General features: G+C 42.9%; 1 protein-coding gene across 3 annotated transcripts in view; it reads right to left on the reverse strand.

Annotated features, from left to right (window-relative positions):
* The window catches only part of ZNF644 (zinc finger protein 644), a 78,857-nt gene extending 51,698 nt beyond the window's left edge, over positions 1-27,159 (reverse strand). For 2 of the 3 annotated variants that reach the window (XM_014939326.1, XM_014939327.1), the window contains exon 1: positions 27,117-27,159. The gene's annotated coding sequence lies outside the window, so the exon portion shown is untranslated. The remainder of the gene's footprint in view (positions 1-27,116) is intronic. The other variant, XM_014939328.1, reaches the window with a different exon arrangement.
* Positions 27,160-27,365: the final 206 nt, after the last annotated feature.

Here is a 27,365-nt window from a genome sequence, read left to right on the forward strand (position 1 = left end):
GAGCGCGCATGCGCGCGGCCTTCCCGCCCCGGCGCGCCCCAGCCCCCTCCCGCAGCCCGCGCGCCCCCCTTCCCGCCGGTGGCAGGTGCGCGGCCGTTAGCCCCCCCGACGGGGCTGTGAGGAAATGGCTCCCGCAGGAGGGACGGGCGATTTCCTCACAAGGCCTCTCGTCGGGAGGCAGGCTGCCGGCGCGGCTCCCGCCTGCCCGCCCGCCCGGCGCGGCCTCCCCTCACCTGTGCCAAGCCGCCCGGCGCGGTCGGGAGCGGGAAGGCGGAGTGTCGGTTGCTCGGCGGTGCCTTTCCCCCACAGAAAGTGGAAAACTAGGTCAAGCGCTGGAGGAGCTGTACAAAGGCGGTCGCCGTGCCAGCCAGGGAGAAAGGCAGGCTCCCGCGACGAGCCGCGGCTGGCGAACGATGCGAGAGGGGAAGAGGAAACCTGAGAGGAGCGAGGAGACGACCCGGGGGTTGTCAGTCCGTCCGGGGGGGCGGGCAGCTACGAGGTGACACCGAGAAAGTGGAAGCACGCGGTGCCATTTTTGATTCAGATTAATGCTCCTGATGGCAAACCCCAACTGAAGCGGGCAGGGATTCAGGGGAGAATAGTGAATGCCCGAAGTAGGGACGGCTTTGATACATTGGATTTTTTTTCCTTCAGATTTGCTAGGCCCGGAGGATTTCACACTAGAGTGAGAAGTTGATTAAGGCAACGTTAGAGGTGGGAGCAATTGTCGCTCAGAGCTCATGAAGACAACTGAGATTTCAGGACAGAGGGAAAGGAAAAACACAGCACATATAACTCAAAAGGGGGGAATAGGTAGAGCCAAGCACTGTCAATCATCCCAGCCTCTATTCCCAGAAAAGTATTGAAGCAAATAATCACATATCTTTAAGTGCGTGGTAGCTAATGAAGTGATAAGTTACAGCCAACATGGATTTGTCAAGAAAATCATATCAAGCCAAACTCGTTCCATGCTATACAGTATAACGCCCCTTGGATGGGAGCAGTGGTAGATCTGTTACAGCATGTCGATACACCAGAGGGATGGGATGTCATCCAAAGGGACCTGGACAGGCTGGAGAGGTGGGCCCAGGTGAACCTCATGAGGTTCAACAAGAGCAAGTGCAAGGTTCTGCACCTGGGCCGGAACAATCCTCGCCACCAATACAAACTAGGGGGTGAGGTGTTGGAAAGCAGCCCTGAGGAAAGGGACTTGGGGGTGCTGGTGGACGAGAAGCTGGACATGAGCAGGCAGTGTGCAGCTGCAGCCCAGAAGGCCAATCGCATCCTGGGCTGCATCAAAAGAAGCGTTGCCAGCAGGTCCAGAGAGGTGATTCTGCCACTTTACTCTGCTCTGGTGAGACCTCACCTGGAGTATTGTGTGCAGGTCTGGAGCCCTCAATAGAAGAAGGACATGGACCTGATGGAAAGGGTCCAGAGGAGGGCCACAAGGATGATCAAGGGGATGGAGCACCTCTGCTCCGAGGACAGGCTGAGGGAGCTGGGGTTGTTCAGCCTGGAGAAAAGGAGGCTCCGGGGAGACCTAATAGCAGCCTCCCAGTACCTGAGGGGGGGCTACAGGAAGGCTGGGGAGAGCCTGTTTAGAAAGGGCTGCAGTGACAGGACGAGGGGCAATGGCTTCAAGCTGGAGGGGAACAGATTGAGACTGGAGATTAGAAGGGGGTTCTTTACTGTGAGGGTAGTGGAGCACTGGAACAGGTTGCCCAGGGAGGTGGTTGAGGCCCCATCCCTGGAGATATTCAAGGAGAGGCTCGACGAGGCCCTGGGCAACCTGGTCTAGTTGGGGGTGTCCCTGCTGACTGCGGGGAGGTCGGACTAGATGACCCTTGGAGGTCCCTTCCGGCCTGGGAAATTCTATGATTCTATGATTCTATGACTTAATTAAGGCGTTTGACACCATCTCGGAGAACTCCTAATTGAGCAAGCAAAAGATATATAATAATGAAATGACTTCACAGTGGTGCAAAACTACATCAGCAATGCTTCACTGTGAAAAATAGCAGGGCATAGCAAATATGTTTCCTTAGAGGTGGGCACATCCTGGGTTTGGTACCGAGTCTAGTTCTGTGACAGAGTACGGTTTACGTGTCCTGCAACGCCAGACTGGCAGGGCTGGAAACATGCTGCAGGACGAGAAAATAATTCAAAACATTCTTGACAAACTGGTTGCAGAAATAGGATGCAACTGAATAAATACAGGTGCCAACTTCAGCATTTAAGTAGGAAAATAACAATTGCACACTTACAAGACTGGGAACAGATGAATAAACACCAGGTCTTCAGAAAAGGGGTTGGGGATCAGAGTAGATCACAAACTGAACATGCGTCAACAATGTCACACCATTGTGAAAAAAAGCTGCAGTACAGAGAGATGTGTAAACAGAACTGTCATATCTAGGACATACAAAGAAATTCTCATATTTAATACCGGTGAAGCATCAGCCGTAATATTGCATTCAGATTTGGGCTCTGCATTTCAGGAAAAAAAATATTTCAATAAAGTCCAATAAAAGGGAGTACAGGGAAGAGCAAAATAAAAAAAAATTTTAAAAGACACGACTAACTGAAAACAGGAATGTTTGAGATTTTTTAGTCTACAGAAGAAAACACTATGGGGAGAAAAATACATTGTTCTCTAAATCCACTGCAGAGAGGGCAAAAATTAACAATTTTAAACTGCACTGAAAGAAATTTAGGTTAGACATTAGCAGAAGTTTTACTATGATATGGATAAATAAAACTGGCATATATTCTCTAGAGGGTTCTGCAAACTTTATTAATATTTTTTAAGACTAAGTTAAATATCCATAAAAAAAGATGAGAAGCATTTGACTATGCTGTGAAGTAATGGAGGCAGACAAGGCAATCATTGTTTTCAGCATCTTTTCATATAACTGCAGTCACTATCTACATTATCTGTTCTGATCCTATTTTTTTTTTTCTGATAGAAATGAATCCCAGAGACATTTAAACATTTAATGTGTTGGTGTGATCTTATGCACAGGTGTAGATACCTCCTTTGGGAGCCTTTGTCACATTACAATCTCTATAGCTATGTGGCAACATATGTCACATGCTCAGCTAATTTGCTAATTTATAAACTTTATATATCACTATAAATTCCACATTTAAAAATAATGTGTTTGTTAGTGCTCATGTAACTAGTGTGAATCAAGGCTTTTGCTTTTGGTTTTTTTTTTTTTCATGGCACCAGAGATTAATTTTCCCCAGAATCCATTAAATTTTGGGGTTTCTCTGAGCTTGCCAGTTAGAAGGCGGCAGTGCGAACGGTTTATGTTATGGGACTGAGACCCACCAAACTCATCTCATTAGAGATGACTAAAAGGCCATTAAATAGGCCGATTTTTAATCTCCACTGAGTTAGACTGAATTCAAACTGATAGCCCACAGGCAAAAGGCTATGAATATCATTAACAGTACCCTAAAGCACTCAGTCCCCTAATGAGTGCTAATGTTATTCTTCTGAGAATTAAGCTTGTTTTCTGAAAAGATACATTTATAAAATCAAATTCTGATATTTTTGAGCATGTATGGACAGTCTTCCACCGCTCTTAAACACAAAAAAACAGTACTGTTCTCATGCTGTTCTCATGTATTTCTTCAAAGATTCTTGGTCATATGTGCTTCATGCTAACCAAAATACAAATAATAACACAAAAAAGCAAATATTAATACTACCCCATGCTTCTTGCTGAATATATTTTATTGTACCCAATTATTTTTAGATCATCACATATATTTTGTCCCCTAGCAGATAGTTTTTATGCAACAGCAATTCTTGCTTTGATTCTGCAATTAATAGTTGAAGGAAAACACCAAATTCTATAAAAGCATTAACTTATAGAAGAAGGTGCAGTGTTTTATTATATTTCATATCTATTTGTGAAGAAGTAAAATGGTTAGCATAAGGAAATTTACACTTCAGTTCTAATGCTGCCAAATCTCACAATTTTATTGAGTTTAAAGATACCTAGCACTTTATCTTTATACCTTAACTTACTACTTGAGCTCAAAGGCCCAATTCCATAAGCAGTACTGGACTCTCCAAAAAATGCTTATGATCCACACAGTCTGTGGATCCAAAGAAAAATCTACATTTGGCATGAATTTATGGAGCTCATACGCAACATTTCATCAAAATGGCAGTGTGGTAAAAGGTTACGTCCAGTTGTGTCAGAACTCTTGATTCCACCACTTATGCTTATATATGTGAAAAGTAGTAGAGGATCTTAAAGGATGCATGTTGGGTTAAGAAGACTTGAGAAGTATGCACAAAATGACACAAGATTGGGATTGCACATGTGCATGAAATCGAAATTTTAGGACCAGTATCCAATGAGGCACTCTAAGATCAGTGAAAGAAAGTGTGTGGCCAGTAAAGGACTGTATGATCCAATTCTTGAAAATTAAGCCATTTATTGCACAGCCGGCTTTTTGTTTCCAGGAATTCGGCTGTGTGCTGTATTATTTCTCCACCAACGCAGACGAGGCCTAATAATGGTTAAAACAGCATTTGAAAATCTCTTGAGAGAAGGTTGCTACCTAGTTCCTCCTGGCCTTCAAAATGGTTATAAAAAGCTTAAACCAAGGCAGGCGCTTTCATGTTAGTAGCAAAATATGATTAACTGAAACCAATTTAGAAACTGTTTCTTCATATAAACATTTTTGTAGCTGAAGCTGCAGAGGGAGAGTTGGAGCAGGTCTAAGCTGAAGCATTTTGAATGAAAGAAGATTGCAAATGCCTCCTTGTAACACACATAGCAAAATCCCAAATGCCTGGAGGGGAAAACTTTTTAATGATAATTTCTTACATTTATATAGCACCTTTTATTCCCTAGGACCCCAAGCACTTCATTAACTCTATGCAAAAAGCTTCACCATGGAAATATAGCCACTATATGCATCGTTCTTTGAAAATTTCATTTTCAGTTGACACATTTCTTTCAACGACAAAATATTCTGCTTATCCTGTATATAGCAACCAAAACAACAACAGATAAAAGATACAATTATATAGTTTTGAGTTGCAGAACAATTTAAGGCTGTATGATTTTCAAAATAGTAATGCAATCATGTAATGGATACATTGCATTTATCCCATCCATTCTCTCTCTCCGTTTACTACTTTGATCTCATCTTTATACCGTAGCCTTTGGTAGAAAATTTTGTCTTCTACAACATTTTCAAAATTGAAATGATCCTTGATGTCTGAATTTCAGACAAAAATGAGGTTTATAGGAAAAAGTATCATCTTTTAATAGATCCACTATTCTAAATTGAAAAAGTAGAGTTCTTGAGTACCCAAGACATAATGCTTTTTTTTTTTTCCAGCTAAGATGGCTATTCTAATAAAATATCTTGCCTTTACCTATAAAGTTTGTCTTGTCTTTGCCCCTGGAGCCTCATAACTACAAAAAACAAGGCCCCGGAAACATATGTGAGAGAGCTGTGTGTTACTACTCAACTTCCCACAGAATTTTTATTTTCAGCCTACAGAGATGTTTCCAGTTTCTTGGCCTTTCTTACAAAGATACAGTATTCGTTTCACCAATATCAACAAATTTAGGAACTCCACGTACTGATTGTTTCAACAAATAATAATTAACATTATTTCTATTTAAATTTTAGAAGAACTAATAACAGAATGAATTGGAGCAGTTTGATTTATTTCAACATTGTAAAAATTGAAAGAGGAAAAACTACTTTTCTTAACTTTTTTTGTTGTTTGAGCTGTTTTGTTGGCTTGCTCGTTTCACAGGCTCTTTTGAAATACAGTTGTCAGCGTTAATTAAAGAGGATTGTCTAGTCTTGTCTATTTTTCAGACAGAACAAAAAAACGTATTTCATTTATAACATAAATTTAGTCTCTGCTATAAATCAAGATATTCTAGTCATCTTTGTCAGTATCAATTAAACTTACAGAATTGCCAGTAAAACAGTAAGAGGGCAGTAGGAATGTATAGGTAAAATTAAAATCATTAGCCATTAAAACCTGTGTCTCTCTTAACAGTGGTCCCAAGGTAAGGTTAGTTCTGGAAGAAAGTAATTTGCAATGGAAGGAGACTCTACCAAAGGCCATATTGCTGCTGGCCACTGTTCATTGCCTTTAGAAGAGTTTTAGATCTCTCACCCGGGAGCAGATTTCTCACATTCCAGAATAAAGACAACCAAAGACAACCCACACCCTCCTCCTGTCGGGAGGCCGCTGTAGGCCCCCGTAGGAAAACAGGGTGCCTGCTGCCCAGACCTGCTCCACTTGGCCAGGCCCACGCTGGCGGTGACAGACCAGCTTTTGTCAGGGGGGCAGCAGCTCCCTCCCCAGCCTCCCACAGTTGTCTCCTGTTTTCAGTCTCACCACTAAGGAGTGTCATTGTCCCCTGCCACTGCTCAGAGAGGAGCAGCTGCCGGGGAGCCCTGTCTGCCTGGCACACGAGGCACCGTTCTTAGCTTCTCCTCAGATACCACCATAATAAACAATATCAATTAACAAATCCTGGATTAATTTTCAATAGTAATTAATGAACCGTGGTCTTTATGCTTATTTTCTTTGATCTTGCGTTATTCTAATTCATCCCACATGAAAAAGATGATAGTTAAGCCTACATCTTTGTTCCCTTCAGGAGGATCTGACATCTCTTTTCTCATGTCTGAGTTACTGAGCTCAAGTCTGGCAGAATTCAAAGATCACAAGAAAGCAGATTAGCGTAGGAAAATACCACCATGTATTATAGTACTGACCTTCTTAAAAACAACAATGTATTGCCTTGGAGGGTTGCCATGTGCATCACGCACAGGAAGTATTAATATATGAAAATATGCTATGAGCAGCAAAACCATAACAAATTTCTTCCTGAGTCTGTTGATGAATTGTAATTTAGTGGGAGAGGAAGAAAGCTATGGCAATAAACGGGCCTTCAATAGATGACAGAAAGGACCTAGCTATAACAGGTAAAAATTATCACAGCTCTGCTTAACCCACTCCCATGATTCAGTTCACATTATAGTGCTGAAATCACACACAGAGAGAAAACAGAGAGAGGCATTTCACGTTCCCTGTTTCAGATGTCACATCGGCAACCTTAACGTGTCCCTGCAGAATATACGGTCATAAAACTCCAGCTCCTACCACCATCAGCCACGTCTGACCTTCACCATGACTGTCCTATGCTGGCAATTGCACTAGACCTGTAGAGTGCCGTGTTCTGGTCTCCTTCTAGTCGTGTCACACACCACTTCTCCCTATGCCCATCGCTGTGACCAGCATTAGGGTCACACCCATGCCTACAGCAGGTATAAGAGACCTGAGCAATGTTAATGTGGGGAATGAGGGACAATAATCCTTTCAGGCACACTCCATCTCCAAATTCTGACTTCTACACGTCCCAGTGATGGACACAGGTAGCACAACATGGGGAAAGTCACTTCCCTCAGCCAAACACCATTTCAACATCCTCACAAAAAGGAAGAGGTTTTGCCAGCCAACCCCCACCATTTCTGTACTTCACAGTCATCTGGCCAGACGGAAGCCACGACAAAAGTCCAAGTGAAGACATCTTCACCAAAAACCTTTGCTTTTAGAAGTGAGTGCCATATGTTTTAGCAGCACTTGAAAAAGAAACAGCATCTCTCAGTTGTCAACGTCATTGCCAGTGTATGACTACATACCAGGCAGGATTTCAAATCACCTTCTTCTCCCCACAACTTCCTACTGTTCTGCCCAGTAGGCAATTGCTATGTCAGCAATTGTAAGTTCTTTCATTAAGTTGGATGGACACACACCCTCTTGGCCTTATGCTTGAAACAAAAAATTATGTAAATCTTTATTATTGTTTGTTTGTAAAGCACCAGAGGTTTGTGTACGGGAAGATGTAATAATCATATTTAAAGGAGAAGTAAAGAAATCAAAAAAGCACTTTATTACTATTAATGTGGAAGTACTGAGGAGCTTATTTTGTGTTTAGGTAAGATCACAGCAGCAGAAAGTCTGTTTGATATGCCATACCTTCTGTTTGTTTCTTAATTGTAAAGAGTTTGGTTTTGATCAAGACAATTAATTATGAATATAGCTGAGTTTTCTAACATCAGAGATAAAGCTTAAAAAAACGACAAAAGCTTTTTTACAGTATATTGTACGGTATAGATAAATATATATCTTCAGGGCATGAAAACAGACATCTTTGTAATTGAATCCTGAAAAGGAGGGGGAAAAAAAAAACCTGTATAAAACTGTGATAGTTTTATACACTCTTAAGAGTTAAAAGGCAGTTTTGAAAAATTACTTAGCAGAGCCTGTCGTTGTACAGAATCAGTATATGGCACGGTGGGTTGATAAAAGTGAACAGAGCAGTTAAAACTTCAGGTTATTACAACGTGAGTTTTGTTACCCAGTAACTTTTTTCTTTCCAACCTCCCTGCCGGTCCCTCTCTATGCCAACAGAGAAGCATCTCCCAGCTTCTCAGTTTGGCCAACATCCATTACTACTCATCTGCCAAAAAGTATCTTCAGTGCAATGATCAAAGCTATATTAAAACTTTTGCTTCTCTCTTGTTCATCCAGTATTTCCAGATCACATCCCGCCTAAATTCTCTGATGGATTACTTTGAACAGCAGTTCATTTGCCATTATCCTGGTTCCAAAAATACTATCTTGGGTTTGGGATTTGAAGGCAGGTCTTGTATTCTAACACTACTACTTTTAGCGTGATGCTCACAGGAACATAAAATATCTCATTATAAGCTCAGTGAAAAAGCTGCAAAGACTTCAATCAGCTTTCAACCAGACTCAAAGAAAGAAAATTTTAGCACTAATATTCCTAGTAATAGAAATCTACATACCTAAAATAACTGTAAAATAGTTATTTTACTGAAATAATAATAACATATAATAATAAATATGTACTCAGCATGCATCCTGGAAGGCATGCTGAGGAGATGTTTCTTGACAAAAGAAAGAAGGAAGAAACGTAGAAGAACAGTAATGTTCACTTTTAAATCCTGTCCCAGTTTCACAGCCCTTGGCTCTGGTTTCCAACAATGTGCTCATAGGTCAGTGCGTGGAAATGGACTCAGGTAAGGCTTTGGAAGTGTATTTTTAGTTAGACCATGCAGATAATTCCTAGACTGAAAACGAGGTACCTGTAAAAGCAGAAATAGTCAGCAGAGTAGTTTCATTTCGGGAATTTCAGCAAAAGAAGTATGTCTGAATACTCTCAGGAAGCACTCATATCTACCTACTAGCGTATCAGATCTGTCTCTCTAATTCCATCCCAAGCATATTAAAATGCCTTTTTAAGAAGTTATGTGCGAATTGTCATTCAAATATCCCTCTGGCTTTGAGTTACAATGTTTATATTCTGCTTTAAGACAGCCGAACAGCTTTTACTTACTCTGTGCAAAAGAGAATCCAGATTTTGAATCTTAACAGGAGCCAGATAATGGTGGTTTAATATTTCATGTAGACGTCTTAATCAGCAAGTCATTTAACCCAATCAATGTAAGGCTGAGAGTACTTTTTAAAGTATCCCATTTACGAATAAGCAATAACCATGTTTTTGTCACATTTTATCAATTATGCTTTTAAAAAGAGAAGGGTGTCATCACATTTGTGATAGTACATTAGGAAGCACAGCTTTTCACAATGACTGTTAAAATGGCACATGCTGAGGAAAACAGCGCTTATTAGGATTAATTTAAGACAATGGGAACTCACTAAGCATGACTTGTATACAATCACTCCCATCATTAATGCATTATAGCTTACCTCATCCTTTAAAAAGAAATAATTACATATTGAGAATTCTGTTTTTTTTTTTCCTGACAGAGCTGGCAGAATTTAAGGTCCAGGCCCAAGGAAGGAGAGCAGTGGCTCGAGGCGTGCAGCTCTCCAGTCCTGCAGCAGGACAGTGCAGTGGGCAGTTCAGGCCATCAAGGGCTATGAGGAACAGTGACAGCCCGTCCTTTCAGGAGTTTCAAGTGATAGGCTGTGGAAAATTAATAACGCCCAACTGTCAAAGCTTGTGTTGATCAAACAGCTCTCCAGCACACTGAGAGCAGAGAGGCTGAAAACACCATCTGAGAGGACATACTGCTTTAGCTGCATAGGACAGGAGATCATAGAGCTCCATAGGTAGCTCAGGGGCTGATACCTGAAGTTAGCAAGAAGACAGCATGTGAAATGACGGTGAACCTTCCAGACACAGAAGCACCATTTCTAATCCCAAGAGTATGTTGGCCTTGGCCCTTTCATATTCCTCCTGCTGAAATGGGTCACTGTGAAGTAACAGCTTGGGCGGAACAGCTAGTAGAAGAGCCCTTGAATACAGAGACGCTGGAAATCAAGGTATCTGCAGAGGGGCTGCCCCTGCATGCTGTGGTAGGTCTCTAGGTCTCAGGCATATCTGCATGGCAAAGCAAATGAGGCACATCTGCCCCACAACATCAGCAGAACACCATGCGAGGCCTTTCTAGTACTCATGTGACATCAGCACATTGGAACCACATACAATCCACAACCTACACACTTACCTCTATGTAAAAAGCCCCACCAATCACCACCCTTCTAGTCTTCCTGCAGCAGCCTGCTGATCACAGAATCACAGAATGATATGGGGTTGGAAGGGACCTCTGGAAATCTTCTAGTCCAACCCCCCTGCCAAAGCAGGTCCACTTAGAGCAGGTTGCACAGGAACATGTCTGGATAGGTTTTGAATGTTTCCAGAGATGGAGACTCCACCACTTCTCTGGGCAGCCCGTTCCAGTGCTCTGCCACTCTCAAAGTAAAGAAGTTCCTCCTCATGTTTAGATGGAACTTGTTACGTTCAAGTCTGTGCCCACCACCTCTTGTCCTGTCACTGGGCATCACTGAAGAAAGACTGGCCCCATGCTCTTGACACCCACCCTTTAAATATTTATAGGCATTTATCCTTTCCCTGAGATAGCCAGCACCTCTCTGGTCTCTCAGTCCATCCTGGGATGACCCACTCAGAAACAGACTCTGTAGTGTTGTCCTTTAGCTTTGCAGACAATACAGAGAAGGGTGTCACTCTTCCTTCTCAGAAGGAAGGTGGCTGCTCCTCCTTTGGGTTAACAGAAGCAAGAAAGGCTTAGCTTGTAGCTGTGGCCTCCCAAGTGTGGAGGAAGACTGGCTGTGAGAAGGTCCAAGCGTTTGCAGATGGCATCCCAGGGCCAGGTGGAGGGGGCAGGACTGGGGAGATGATGAGGGCGCGTCACTGTAAACCAAAGGGCTGCATGGCCAGATGGTGTTGAACAGGTCTGGGCAGGTATGGCACACTTACAGGTGCAGAGCTGCAGTCTGAGGGCCAAGCCATATGGCTCTGTTGGACAGGTATGGGGGTGCTCCAGGGAAAGGCAGTGAGGCATGGAGATAGTCCAGACTCTATGTGTGTGGAGGGGGAAACAGAGAAGGTTTCTGAGGAATTTCCCCCCCAGCATCTGAGTCGGGGCCCTCCCAGGGAGGAGGAGAAGACACAGGAGGCTCAGGTAATAGAGCCTTAATGGTATCACAGGAGCACTTCTACTGGACAGAAGGACAAAGCTAGCTGGCCTCCCTACACTTGGCAGTTCTTCTCTTCTGAGTGGGATGAGGGTATTTTACTTGCAGGGAGGCTGACTGAACAAATCCCATTTCCCAGTAGGAGTAGGAAAATTAAATGGCTTGGGGAGTTCCCCACTGCTTATTTGGAAGTGCCATGTGAGTGATTACCTGTGCATCTAAAAGGAAAAATAACCTAATAGAAAATGTAGTATGTATCAATGTCACCTGCAATGCGTCCTAACCATGGGACCCTTTCTTCCAAAGGTTATGTAGCTTTCAAAAATATGCCTTTGAGGCAGTGAATGAAAAAATCTCAAGTCCTGTGCTACACTTAATTTAGAAATCACAGGTTTTTTCTTTTCTTTTTTTTTTTTTTTTTTTTTTTTTTTTTACACTAGGCCAGGTTTGAAAAGAGACTGTGGAAATAGGAACTATCATGAAAGAGCTTGTACAAGAATCCAAAATTTCTCTGTATTTTTAATTTTACTTCAATGTAACTATAACTGTAAGAGGGCTTGCTTGGTCCACATTTGATCATTCTCTTCTAGAGCCCAGGAGACTTACAGAAGGAGAACCTGTGCTTTACATTCTGCTTTATGGGAATATTATTTCAATTTTCATTTTACTACTATTTAAAAGCACTAGAAGTTCCTGCAGCTGTTTGGTCACATAATAACAGACAGACTCTGATTTCTCATGCATGGCACCCAGCATGGTGTATCAGAAAAAAGGCCCCAAACCTGCTCCTGCATTCTAATAAGTGTGTGTGTCACTTTGTAGGAGATCAGAATCCTGTCCAAATTCTGCATAGTCTAATAGAACAACAGTTGCCAAATGACAAAACCTATCAGAAGAAACAGGGTAAAAAGGCATGTCTCTGTTTCTGATCTTCACAGCTTCAGTACTGGCAAGAGAAATGTCAAGGTTTCCGAAATAAAGCCAGTTAACCACTGTAACTGCTATTAAATATAAACAAGGACATAAAAACAGAGACATTGGAAGCCAGGATATGGACATTTGAAACAGTAGCTATGTATACAATTACAGTGTTGTTAAACATCCTCCACTCCTGGGGCCCTGCAGCTCCACTGGCTGGGGCTGTGCAGGGAACAGAGGCAGAGACCTCTGGGGCCCATCGCATCTCACCACCAACGGGGCATCCCAAAAGCAAAGGGGCTGTGCAGTCATGCTGTGGTGTGGCGGGAGGAGAAAAGGGACTGCAGAGAGGTGCAGCTTCTTCCCCTTTTACTGTCATGCAGGACACATTTCACAAGGAAGCAACAAGAATACCTTCACTGTCCTTCTCCCCAATAACTCTTAGTGTTAGTAAAGGCAAGCAAGCTAAATTAATCTCAGCAGCTAGTTGTTTTAAAGGCTCCTAGCCAGGAAAGAATGGACTGGGTCTGTTCTGCCACTGTGGCAATAAGACAGCATGCAATGGCTTCCTAAACCAGGTAAAATCGCTTGCAAGATAATATAAAAGTGAGAACTTAATGGGCATTAGTTAGTGTGTTAAAAGTATCACCATTATTCTTACACAGACACAGCTGTAGAATAAATGCACTGCTCAGCATTGATCATCCATATGACATGGTAAATGAAGATGGCATATTCCTAAGTAAGAATTATGGTCTTGTCTGTACACAAAAACTGCATCCATTTAATTTAATCACTACGGAAATGGATGCAGCACAGCCAACACAGACAAAACACAGCGGGTAAAATGACACAGTATGCATCTATTCAGGACTTACAATTTTATCAGCTTTGTTTTCTGCAGGTACAATGCCGGCATTTTTTATCTGAGCAAAACATATAACGATCAAGATTCTGGATGTGAGGAAGAAGAGGAACAAGACTGTGAGCCACAACCTGCTGGAGTCCATGCTGGTCTTTCAGGGAACAATCCAAACAGGACTGTTCAACTGCAGAATTGCACAGAACTGCTGTCTGAGACGTGGCCATTATTGGACTATTCCTGGTGCTTCAGTTACACAAAAGAAATACACTAAAATAATTAATTGATGCCATTAAACTACTGTAGTGTTGAACATATATTGCACTTGAACATAATGAATGTTGACAATTCATTATTTCAGGTTTTATGACAATACCTCTGTGATAAATATTTCTACAAATTCTAAAAGTCAGATATAAGAAGTAGTCTGCACACCGTAAACTGCCACAAAACTGAAGACTTGTCAAAACAAAATGAGCTATAAAAACAATAATATTCAGGCAACGTCACTCTCATTAAACACCTAATGATGCCACAGGCATATTAGTGGGGAAATGCTCATGAGGCTCATGAGGAATTAGGAGAAAAATAAATAAATAAATAAAAACCCTGCCCCTAAAACCGCTTGCCAAGCTGTTTGTACATTCTGCCGCAGGCAGTTTCTTGAAAAAGATGGAGACGCGAATGGAGACAGTCAGTGACTATTAGATGCTGATGATGGTGAGGGCAAGCAGGAGAACTGATGCTAGAGATTAAGGGCCGCATTTTGCTTTCAGTTATGTCTCGCATGTCTCAACATTTCATAGTATTAAAATGAATGTGTTACATAAGGCATTTCTCCTGTCTACGTCGCTCAGCAGCCATATTCTCCTTTCTGGTATGGATTGTCTTGGGAAACTTGCCAAGCTGTGACAGAGCAGTGCATAAAAGGAAATCATGCTCATAAGCTGGGGGTGGGGAGAGCTGCAGGTGAACAGATTCAGTGCAGCAACAATATAGAGTCTCCTGTCCCAAAACCTCAGGGTTTAAATGAAATGGGAGCCACAACACTTCTTTAAAAAAAGCACATTGGGCTGCTCGAGACCCCAAACCACCCCATTCATTTGCTCCAGGCAGGGTGTGAGCACAGTGCAGCAGAATTGCTCAACACTGCACTGGCTGCTGCTTTAGCAGATAGGAAAAACAAAGCAGTATTTCCTCTTAAGATGCTAGAAAAGCCCCATCCAGTTTTGGATCCCATTCCTGCCAGATGGTGAACACCTCCTTTACATTTAGGAAGGATCTGGACCTTTTAATTAAAGACAGAGGGAAATGAGGGTGGACCCAGCTTCTTGTAGGAGTGAGCTACTACCTGCCTGCCGGGACCTGACCAAAAGGTCTGGCATTTCCTATAGAATTCTGTGAATGCGCTCATTGTTGTTAATACTCATTATTTTATTTATTAATAGCCAACCTCTCAGGTAGTTGTTGGCTTTTCATCTCTAGACCTCAAAGTGCTTTACAAAGGAGATCATTATCAACAAAGGAACACAGACATCTACATTTGGGCTTTGGCACATAAAGAGCATCTCAGTTCACCTGTAAAGTGGATTTGCCAGTTGAGCTTTACTCTGGCCACCTGCCCTGGAAACAATCTCCAAATCTCAAATGATTGCGGGCACAGGGAGGGATTTTCAGCTGAAGTTCAGTAACACAAACATCTACGGAGGATTAGGCAATCCTGCACAATGCTGCACCTGGTTAGAAGAAGTGGAGGTCAAGAAGACTCTCAGCTGTGTCACCACAGCAACCTCCAGGCATCTCCAGATCAGACCAGGATTCATTACTACAAGGTACTGCTGTGGATTAGAGAACTGAGCACTTCTAATTGCTCCATCCCTGAAGACAAGATTTACTGTCCTTTCAGCATCTTCAGTTGTTACAGTAAAAGACAGGTGAAGAAATGTGCTTTGGCTGATAAACTTTTTGGCAGTTTTGCACTGCACACAGACTAGGATTTTTCATCTTAATGACCTGCATCTGAAACAGATGTTTTGCTTTAGTGTTTTAAAGCAGTTCACAAAACTTAACACTAATTTATTCTTTCACAGTGCAGGGGGAAAAAAAAAAAAAAGATGTCTAATATCGTTACTCACATAACAGAACAATGTGAAAAATGGAAACAGATGTTTCTCATTTAAGCATGAATAAGAAGGAAGTGAAAGAAAAAAGATGATGTAGTAGTAGTAGTGATTAAGAGAAATATGATGGCTTGGTAAAGTCAAGACAATTTCTTATGGATCTCCAGTCAGTACTGAAAGATCTAACAACTTGGTCCCTGATTCAGCAAGCACGTGGAAGTGCTTAACTCCAGCTGTGAAGGTTGTCTCATGTGCTTCATTTATAATATTTTTAAAAGCTGTACAGCCAAATGAATGCTTTACAATTAGGAGTTGAGGGATCAACGGCATTGTTCCTGTATACAGTAAAGCACTGACTCTCTTCACAAACTACAGACATCTAAATTTGAATATGAGAGTAGAAATAAAGTCAAACTGAAAATACCTTGTTTCCTGAAACACAAAGAAGTGCTTTGATTTTACTGCAGCACAGACAGCGCATTGTGAGACCCAGAAGCAGCAACCAGGGACCTGTGATGTGCTCCCCACTGAGAGCTCCAGCTTCTCCTGAGCGGTATGGCACCTGGCAGGAGGCACCTCCTCAGCTTGGCAACCACCTCTCGCCTCTCCCTGTCCCAGCAGAAGGAAAGGTCCAACTCCAGCTGCAGGACCTTTCCTGGTAAAAATATTTCAGAAAACTCCAGAGACGCGGGTCTCACTGAGGGAAACACAACTGTTTACCAATCCACCACCAAGAACAAAATTACTTTCTAGGAAGTGAAATGAACCTGGGGAAAGGGTGTTATGTAATGCGTCCCGATATTTCTGTGTCTGGTAGGATCCGGGTGCAGAGCAAAGAAGCCATTTTTCATTGTTGGTATTGCTTTATATCTTAAGCCTGCCTTGGAATGTGAAGGATCCAAGCAGGCCAGTGCAGACCATCAACCCTAGACAAGATTGTTCCCCTTCTTCCTTCCCTCCCTCCCTCCAGAATACAGCCTGGGCCAGAAGATGTGTCCTTGCTCCAGAACCACCGCCTACAGCTTCCACAGGCCCCCAAGGTGCCCCAGGGCTCACCTTTGTGGAAGGCAGGACAGCCCTACCCTGCCAATGCTCGAAGCCAGGAGAGAGGTGCAGAGATATTCCCCACCACAGGAGAATCCTCCTGCAATTCCATCTCGCTGAGAACCTGCCCAGACAGTTTTCACTCTTTGTCACCCCTGAGAAAATGATGCTCTCTCAGCTTCACTGAACTATTTTTGGTCCATCTGCACCTGCATGTTCTGCCCTTTCCAGGGCAACCTAGCCTCAAGTGGTAGAAGTGCAGCTACTCTGGATGTTCCCAACAACAAGGAAAGGCAAAAGAAATGTTCAGGTTCCCTATGGATTATAGCACTGTTTTAAAAAAAAAGAAAATCCTTTGTTTTCAGACTGTACTAATCTATCAGGAATCACTGGGTAGAACTACAGAGCAGTATAAAATTCCTTTTGCAGACAAATTCCTAGAAGGAAACATTGAAAACTAAGATTCAAATCCTCTTGTTTGAGTATGAAGGACAATACTTCAGTTCTAGGAAGCTGTCACTTTCAACTCAGCATTTTTAACAAGAAAATAATGTTTCTGAAACTGTCGCTGATTTCAGCCATAGTTGTTGAGAGAGATTTGGCCCTGTATGCAGTCCACAGACTGTGCATGCAGAATTAATAATCTCGTTAACATTACTATATGCAAATGTTCCCAGGATGCAAAGAGAGATTTGTATTTCAGATTAATATTTTATGGGAATTTTGTGTGTACATGATAAATGAATAAATGGAGGGACACAAGGGGACATGCAGAACATGTGCATCATGTGTGAGAACTGCATTAATTCTTAAATGTTTGCAATGGCCACAAGATGGTTAAGGAACAAAAAGATTTATTATTGTAATTACATAGGAGGAGATAATAAGAGAAGAAAAATGAGAGATCAAGGGAGCTGTTTCATGTTACAGTTTCTCCAGCTGCAGAGCTGGCTTGAGAGGTTCTCCAAACTCTCCTGCCCCCATCCTTTCCACCCTATGCGCCTTCCCCTGGCTGCAGATTACCATCCCTTTAATTCTGCCAATTCAACCATTTGCATGTTCAAGCTTTAAACCAGCTCTTAATTACAACACGGAATCACACCCTTAGTCTACTTGGTCTCTCATTCATTTTCAGCTGCTATGTAATGACGGGCAATACCATATAAAATCTCAGCTCTAATAACAGTGCTGTGGATACGAAAAAAAGAGGCACATTAGAGAGAGTGAGAACAGCTCTCAGAATCTGAGGGTTAAAAAGGAGAGTTATTTGGAGAGAACCACCACTGGCTCCCCACTGTTTCAGCTTCTGGGTCACCCCTTTCCCCACCTCTCCAGTTGTCCTTATTCCATTGAAGTTTTATTGCTACTCTTGCCAGGAATGACATGAAGCTCTCTCACGCTTTAACTATAAGAAATGTAAAATTGTATTTGTCCAAAAACCTACATGAGTGAAAGAAGATCCCTGAGGGGATATTATTAACTGCCTGCTACTTATCGTCGATGGTTATTCTCTGAGACAACTCTCCTGTTTAATCTTTATGCTCTCAACAATAACCCTTCTCTCTTTTTGATCAAGTGTTTAATTTTCTTGAAAGATTTTCTCCGACTTTAGTTATTATTGAAGGGGATTTTAATTTTACCCCAACTCTTTAATGGCTAAATCTTGCATATCCACTATTTCAAATAGGGGTATTTCAGTTACTCTAAGTAAATAGTTCAAGGATTTGGTCTTGATAGGTAGCTGGAAAATTTCAAATCAAAACAAAATTGAAATTGCAGTTTCTTTTCCACTTGAGAATAGAGTTTTTAGTCTCCCTGAGTGACCTGTCAGTCTATTGGAATAAGAAATGGATACTCCTAGACTGCTACAGAGCATACTCCCATGTCAGCAGAGTTTCATCAGCATGAGTGGCAGCCCTGTATGGGAAATCAGTAATCTGGTTATTTCATCTGCAGCTGATCAAAGATAAACAAGATAAAAAAGACAAACAAAGGGAAGTGGTGATGTAGAATGTATTCTTACTTTCCTAGTCTCCACAGGCAATATTATTGCTAAATTTCCTCTAATTGTTTATAGTAGAACTTTAAAGCATAACAGGAGACAAAAATAAAGAAAAACCCAATAGAGGTTCAGCAGAGAGCAAAGCCCAGAAACCCTTGAAACTTGCTTGCTTTCCCTTCTCACAATCATCCTCAATCCTTCCCCACTGTCACTGCATCTCCACAGCCCAGTGGAAGTGCAGATCATGGGTAAATATCTAATAATATAATAGCTACATTTTGGGCAGCCTATAGAGCAGGGAAAGATTGCTCCATAGGACTGAGAGGTCTTTTGGGCAGGCTTGTTTTGTTTTGTCATACTGGGCACTCCTGCTTCCAACGACCTTGTTGTCCACGATAATTACAACAGTTTACAACAGTCTCATGTTCCTGTAGCCAATAATTCATTAAATTGGGCCCATGATTTTGCAATTCTAGTCTGTATTCCAAATATTGCCTTATTGTCTTTGCTTCTCCAATCTGAACATGTGTGAGCGGAAGCACAGAGTATGGGTCTGCTCCCTCTCCTTTCCTGGTTCCCAGGTTCAAAATGGGAACTCCATGAGCTGCTCCATGACCAGGAATTCAGGTGAGGAAAAGACTTGAGTCAAAGTGAGGAAAGCCACATGCCGAGTTACCAGACACTAGAATATTCAGATCTAAATCTATACATCTGAGCCTTAAGTTTCCTCATCTGTAAAAGCAATGTTGAACTACTTCCCTATTTCACAAGAAAGTTGCTAGGGTTAATAAAGTAATTAATGCTTACATAACATCATATTGTCAGAAAAATATTTTCCCTAAATCAACATGTTTTCAAATATTTCAATTGATGACAGAAATTGATTTTACAAACAGGTACAACACAGACTACAAATGGTAGCTAATAACCTCAAGATGATACCCTTAAGATTAATCTAATACTGCAAAACCTTTCAGAGTGAGTATTTATTCCCCCTGTTGCATTTCTGTTGAGGCAGTTGGACTCAGCAGCTCCATTTGCTTTCTCAGCATCTGATGCCAGAGTACACAACAGTACGGGTGGAAAGAACGCAGCAAGAGAGATACGTAATCACTAAAGAAATGGAGCAACAGACTTAAAAAGAGCATGATTCTCACAGCAGGTCAGCTGAAGTGGCAGCTGTGCATTTCTGGGCTAGTACCAAGTGTCCACTACCACCTTACAAGAGCTTTTGTGGCTTTAGATTTTAACTCCGTAGACTGAAATACATAAATATTTTCTTAACAGTACAATTGCTTTTCAGGAAGTACTGGTTCAGCCCTAGCACAGGACAAACTTTCTCCAATACTTCATTTTTCTAATCTCCAGGGCTCAAACAAGAGATGTGTGGAGAATCTTTGTGTGTTGCCCTTCACTCTTGCATTCAAATCTTCCCTGCTTAATGAGCCATGGGCTGTTGCTCTGAAACAGAGGACATTAACAGTTCAGAAAAAATAAACCCCTGCAGATTAATCACCTGGCTTCTTCATGGGCCCAATTCCAATCAGCAGACAGTGTGAAAGCAGAGTATCTCCGTACACACTGCCTGACTGATAAGCGAATTAGCTGATCGCTACGCCTGGCTTTGACAAGCATATTGCATACAAGTCTTATTTCGTTGCTTATTTCAAATGAATACCAGAGGTCCCTAAATGTCACTATATTCACAGAAACTGACAACTGTGCAGCCATTACATGATTCTCTTAGCATTCTTCCCTTCCCTGTGCCAGTGAAATAGTATCTATTTCATGCTTCTTGATTTTTAAAATGAATGTTTTATTGCTTTCTGAACAGCACTTAGCTGCTAGGTATCACTTCTGAGTCCACCATGCAGTAATCCTTGCAAAGACAAGGATCTCAACTCACCTTGAGAACTACACTTCGCTAGAAACTAGCAACTGACGACTAGTGGTTTACCAAGGAGCAGGAATACCATTAGCTTTATTGTTAATGCTTAGCCTGACCACTCCATTTTAGTACAGGAAAGATAGTATGAAAAGGAAACAAGGTTAAGTGTTGGCCAAAAGGATGGTAAACCCATCAAAAGCCCTTTGCCAAACCTTGACCGTAGCATAGGCAGGACACGGTGCTTAATTTTCTGGTAACACGGAGAAAGAAAACAACCAGTTGTGCTGTCAGCATGATTTCCCCCATCCCACAGCAAAATAAGCTCAAAAAAGACAAATGGGATATGGCATTAAACAGTTAAACAGACCTGAACTGCTCCAATTTATGTAATGACAATACCCTCCCATCACCATAACCCACTTCTTCACCCTTGCCCACTCCAGCTCTCCATGGTTGGGAAGACTTTTTGAACAGAGTGATTCTAGCATAACATGAAGGAAATACCAGCTCTATCTTTTAATCATTTCTTATTCATCTCCTTTCTCTTGTTGGGTCAAATCTCAGTCTCACTGAACTCCTGATTTACCCTGTTAGCGGGGAACAGTGAACCTCCATCCTCATTTCTTTCCTTCACGTTTCTACTAGCTTGTTTCCTGTGTTTCCATTTTTATAGCCCTCACAGGCTACAGGAGCGTGCTGCTTTGATTGCCTTTACCTTATCCTTCCTATAGGTCATGCAGGTCAGTGGCATACCTGGAATAAACCGGGACTGTTATTTCAACCGTCAGTCACGCCTCAGCTGGAAGGCAGTCCCGCTAGCAGGGAGACTGAAGTGCTGCAGAGCAAAGCAGAGGACAGTAGTGTCTTTGATGCTGTGTGCTTCAGCTCCCACCTGTTAACAGGTATCCCTGGGCATCGCTGTTCCCCTGCCTCTGTTTCCCTTTGATCACGTTGTGTTGCCTTTGGAGCATTTCAGTAAACAGGGCCCAGGGCAGGGTGTACGTGCCTCTGTGCCCAAGCACCACACGCCAGATCCTCCACAGATTAAAAGTCAAAAACAGTTGTGGTGTTTTGCCGAGCTGAAGATTTGGCCCTATATTCTTAATGCTCCTCTGCCACCAAGCCGGGCCTCATCGGGCAAGATGCTGAGCAGCATTTGATTAAGACCAGTGTGAATGGAGTACACACAGCACCACAGATTCCTCAGAAATGGTTCTTTACAGAGAACCACCTGGATGCTACAAAAGAGCCAGCTGCAGAGACACCATAAATACAATGGCACTTCACACTGGATATCTTTGCAGACCTTCAGCCTGTGCTGGGGTCGCAAGACCTGATTTTGGGCACTTTATTCATCACTTCTTCAAAAAGGCAAAAATACTGCTGAGAGGGATGCAAACAGGTTTGCTTTATGATGACGCAGAAAGACTCTGCCTGGAGCCTCCCAAACAAGCCTTCCCTTTCCTTCAGTGGCGTGTGAACAGTGCACACACTACATGCTTTAAATGGGATTCAAGTCACTTTTTTCATTGCTACTACAGCAGGTAAAGCAACTGTCTCAGAAGAGCCAGTATGACATCTGGTACATAGCACCAAAAATAAATCTTTAACTTCCTCTCATACCTGCCAAACCTGCTCCAAGGAAATAAACCTGGGAAATATTACAAATACACACTTCTCTCTGATTTCAAAGGAAGAACTGACCTATTTTTTCTTTGCCCATTTTAAACATTTCCTATGACAAGATCAGTTTGCTCAAACAATGGGTTATGTTTGGAATAACCACAATCATAAAAGAAAATTGCATGCATATGAAAAAAGCAAGTGGCCTGATGTTTGCATTGGAGGTAATTCACGCTAATTCCGCTATTTATAGTGCAGCAGCACCTTAGGGACACAGCCATGCTCAGCACACCTACTTGGTAAGCACTATAGAAACATGAAATCTGATCGTCTCTCCCCTGTAGTGCACTCATACTTGTGATTTATGGAAACTGGTTGTGTAATGCCATATAATTTGGGAGTGGCCCTTTGTTAAATTATCTTCTCTGGCCGTATTTGTGGAGTAAGTATTTGCCACATCCTTTCAATAGCTGACCTGGCTTACAAGAATACAAGAGGTTTGTGTATTGGCGAAGATGACCTACTTAAATCAGGAACAATTAAAGACCCAGTTCCTATTTACAAGCTTGACTATGGAACAACACACACACAAAAAAATCAAACTGAAGAAGCCAGGAAATGTTTCTCAGCGCTACAATTCTGGTCATATGGGAGTGTATGGGGGGATCAAAAAAGGAAGTGCTTGTGATTCATTATTAGCAATGTAAATAGGACACATTTGGAGGCTGTCACCATCCTGATCGCTCATCTGCTTTTATTAGTCCTCATTCTTTATTCTTATTGTCTTTGGTTTTCTGCGCTTGTCGTTAAAGTTAGTTATGTTATAGGCATCTGTTTAGCATATTCTATATGAAAATGCAAATGGAGATGAAAAACAGTAAAATAAATATATGCAACTTCCATGTCACGTATATATTTGACTATAGCATGTCAAATACAAAAGAATTGTTTATCATTTCGAAAGTCTGCTTGTACATTATGTGCATTACTCTTTTACCAGCAGATGGCAGTTTACCATTATTTTAAATAGGTTCTTTTGTTAATATCAGATGTTTTAAAGTTCTAAGTGGTTTGATAAAAAGCCTTGAGCTCATTTCAAAGTTAATTTTTAATTCAATTTCCTTCTGCATCATCTCTTCTAGAAAAAGTGATCAAGACCAAGCTATTTGTTTCAGTTTACAGCCCTGCTGTTGACCAAAGCTAAACATTATCTATTCAGTTACCTGACAGCAAGTTCATCCAATACCAGTGGGTATTACATCCAGCCTCAAACACTCACTGCTGCTACCAGGCCCTTGAGACACACTTTACACTCCCTAACTCCCAGTCTCTGCCTGGGGAGTTGCACACAACATTATTAACTCTAGTAGCAGGGGCACCACGAGGGATGTGATTGTACAAAGGGGCCAGTGGTTTATTTATTGCTGCGTTGTTTGGACGCTGTCTGAATTTTAGGTGACAGAGTTAAAACTACCATCCAAGCAATGCTGTGCTGCCTCCTGCACTGCAGCCGAGGAGGACCAAGGGCACAGGGAATCTGTGCCAGGAGAGGCAGCCTGCAGGGCACTTTCAGAAATACTGCTGCTACCCAAGGCCATCCTTAACCCAGTCAGAGATGCAACCATGAGATCATCTCCCCTGGCCTAACACAAGACTGAGAATGAGAGCTTTCCTAGCAAAAGAATCCAGAAGAGAGCACAAGCAAAATGAAAGGATGGGTCTGTCAGCCCAATGCCGTTTTAACGCCTGGCCACAGATTTACCCTGGTCATTACCTGACGTGCAGCTCTCACAGGCACAGCACCCGTGCCACCCACGTCCTAAAATAAAGCACTGTGGAGGGACTCATGCACCAAGAGCCTCATTCTCCACTGACCCCGTGATGACACTGCTCAGTCTTGTGTGAGACCATCTTTCCTTCCTGCCCCAACAACTCCCTCCTTTGTGTCAATACTGGCATTCAGGCCGACCTGATGAGGCAACGCGGCAGCTCGCAGTTGGATTTGTTCCCTCTTTCAGCTCTGCCACCCACCACAGCACACAAATGCTCCTTTTGGCAGCATCAGCCGCAGAGATTTTTGCTGGATTAAAGCGATCACGTGACCCCCAGCTTCTTGCAGGAGCGGCACCAAAACAGCAACAAAGAGCAGAACTCCGCTCACCTTACACCACGGCCGGGCCAGCTCGGCCCTTCACTGTGTGATGGTATTTCAGGCACACAGCCATTTTCTGCCAACTCTCCAGCCACTGAGCGCGACGGTGGGCTGAAACAGACTGCACAGAGGGTGGGAAGGAGGAAAGGGCTTCCCTCACCTGCCCACAGCCTGGGGACAGACTGGTTTTGTTGTTGGGCTGGGATTTTCTTAATTTGGGGTTTTTTTTTTTGTTTTGCTTACATGGCAAACTGCCCTTTCCCTAGGGCTGCACAGGTCCTTTCAAGTCCTGCAACTTTTGAATTTGTGTTCCTTGTATTCTCACACTGAAGTGGCAAACGAGATTCAAAGATCATTTTGCATCTGTTAAAGAACTAAACAAAGCTAAAAGTTCCAAAACAAAGAGTACTGACACGCACCAGTCTGTAACCTATCTGGGGAACACAGCGTTTTCTTTTATAAGCAGTCCCACATAGCCTCTTTTTAATGATCTGCAGAGAGACTGAGAAATTCACCAGTGGTATTAAATTAGAAGCTGAAAACAACAGATAGAGCAGATGCGTTACACAAATGGGCAAAACAGAGATGAGTAACAGGGGAAGGAGAAAGGAAATGTGACAACATTTGGGAAAAACAGGAGAGCATTACAGTGCAGGGAACAACAGGACACATGTATACATGGTATCGAGCACAGATTGACCAGAGAAATCAAAAACGTGCCAAGGGGAACAGTTCAGCAGTAGGGGCGGGAGAGAGTGACTGACAGGTCTTTTCTCTCTAATGCTGAAGATTCCTGAAGATGCAGCACACTGGGTACCATCACAGGGAAGTCCTCATCGGCAGAGATGTGCTTACAAAATAACACTGAGACAGACTCCTGAAGATGCAGCATACTGGGTACCATCACAGGGAAGTCCTCATCAGCAGAGAAGGGCTTACAAAATAACACTGAGACAGACTCCTGAAGATGCAGCATACTGGGTACCATCACAGGGAAGTCCTCATCAGCAGAGAAGGGTTTACAAAATAACACTGATACAGTTTCAACAGCCTTTTGTTGGAACAAATAGCAAACTGAAGTATTTAAGAATCACATAATGTCTTTTTAGTCTTTGATAGTTCCCAAACAATCACACAGCCAGAAAATACATGCTCATCAACCTCTCTTCCTCGTGTGGGCAACTGCATAAGCAAAGCAGATGTCCAAGTGAACCTGACACCATCCTATCAACTTTTGTTTCCATCTTAGAAGTACTTTAAATAACATTCAAAGCAGGTTTAACATCAGTTATTACTCTGATTATTGCATTCCTAAGATAATGGATTTCAAAATTGTATTTCTAGTTGAAGATTAAAGAGCTACTTCTAGGCTTCCTACCTGCTTTATTAAAGTAAGATTCAATCTAGTCTCAGAAGTTGAACATTAATATAGAGGAGATTTGCTGTCATCTTAGTAAGTGTTAGCAGCAATCATTTAGCATTCCCATTACTTTCCCACCCAAACCTCACCAACTCATGTTGAGAAGCAAACTGGATTTCTTATACCCACCTGCCACCTTCATCTTGCAGGTACTCAGGGACACCTAACACTGTTGGACCCCAGCTTTTCTGCTCCGCTTCACAGAGTGAAAACAGGTTTGTGCCTCAGGGCAAAAAGAGGGCAGCTTTTCACGCCTGTGATGCACAGGTACCCCCCTGACCTTCTGAGCAGCCTGCTCCCCCTCCAGAGAGGCTGTTGCAAACAGAAGAGAATGCTACTGGCTCACCACATGGCTGATGTGCAAATAGCATCGAGCTACATTTGATGCTGTGGTATATACTTGGCATTGGAAAGCAACACATTCCTTCAGAGTGCAAGGCAAGAAGCAATTCTTTTAACTGTTCGATCATGCACATCAGCAAGCACAGGAAGGCCATTTAGGTAGCCCTTCATTTCTTGTATACACATTGTCATCTTCATATTGCAGGCACAGAGCCCCATCGCTTGCCTACGACTACAGCACATGACCCCAGAAATGGGCGGAGAGAAGAAGAAAGAAACGAGACATACCACTCAGCAAGGTGCAGAGCTGGGCCCCCTCAGTCTTGCCTTGCAAAGCCAAGAACAAGTTGGCTCTTGGCCCTGCTGCTGGAGAAAACAGAGGGAAAATCCCACATCCTGATGAGAATCTGGAGCAAAACTATGCCCCATGGGTTTTATCTGAGATACAGCATTGCCTAAATCAGGTCTAATTGCTACACAATACAGGATGGAGAATCTCTTAATTCCCCCAGAATCTGTCCCAAAGGCGAGAACTCTTAGCTGCTTCATAATCTTGTGCACTGAGTCATATTAAATCAGTAGCAGGCCTCATCCTAGGCTTGCCACTCAATGAATTTGCACTGCATTGAGAGGAAGGAAGAGTTACAATCCGAGCCTAAAAGTCAGGGTGTGCATTTCCTCCCCCTTTCCCCCCTGGCTTTATGCCAAAAGCAGAGCAGCAACCAGGTGATTTATCTGCTGTCAGCACCTTCTATTTTCTAAGTTTCCTACGAGGGCACAGAGAAGCTATGGTGCTGAAGAACTACGTTATCTTACTTTGCACCAAATTTTCCCCTTCCCTCTGTGATCTACCATGCCAAAATCTTTGCCATTTGAGTGGTACGGAAAGCAGGAGATGAAGGCTCAAAACCTGCAATTTCGCCTAGAATGCGCAACAAATGTCTAATTAGAAATTAATACTTACGAGCTATGTTCCTCTACTATAGTTTGTTCTGCCCCAAGGTATCACTACAGCGTCACTGAGAAGACAAGAAGGGTTGAGGTGAAGTCTCTTAACAGAGAAACACAGCAGAGTACCATGTGGGGAGCAGAAGCAGGCTGGAGGCTGACAGCACTTGGCTCTACAGAGACACCGGCCTACAGGACAGGGACAGAGGAGCCCAGGGAACAGGACAGCTTCCAGACATTAAATACCTGAGGGCTGAGAGCCGGTGCGAGCTGCAGCAACCAAGAAGGGCTCGTCTTCATCTGCTGAGCTCCTTCCCGGTGGGGGCGGACGCGGGTGGGTCACGTGCAGCCGTGTCCCTGGAGTCCAGCTTCCTGCGGCGTGCTCTGCAGAGGGCAGCAGCTCCGGCGCCGCGGGAGCCCCCGCCAGACAACCGGGGCCCCCGCCAGCCAACGGCGGCCCGCCCGCCTGCCAGGATGGCCCCGGGCAACAGCCCT

This window comes from Calidris pugnax, unplaced genomic scaffold (assembly GCF_001431845.1).
Source record: "Calidris pugnax isolate Ruff unplaced genomic scaffold, ASM143184v1 scaffold18, whole genome shotgun sequence".
In the NCBI taxonomy this organism is placed as follows: domain Eukaryota; kingdom Metazoa; phylum Chordata; class Aves; order Charadriiformes; family Scolopacidae; genus Calidris; species Calidris pugnax.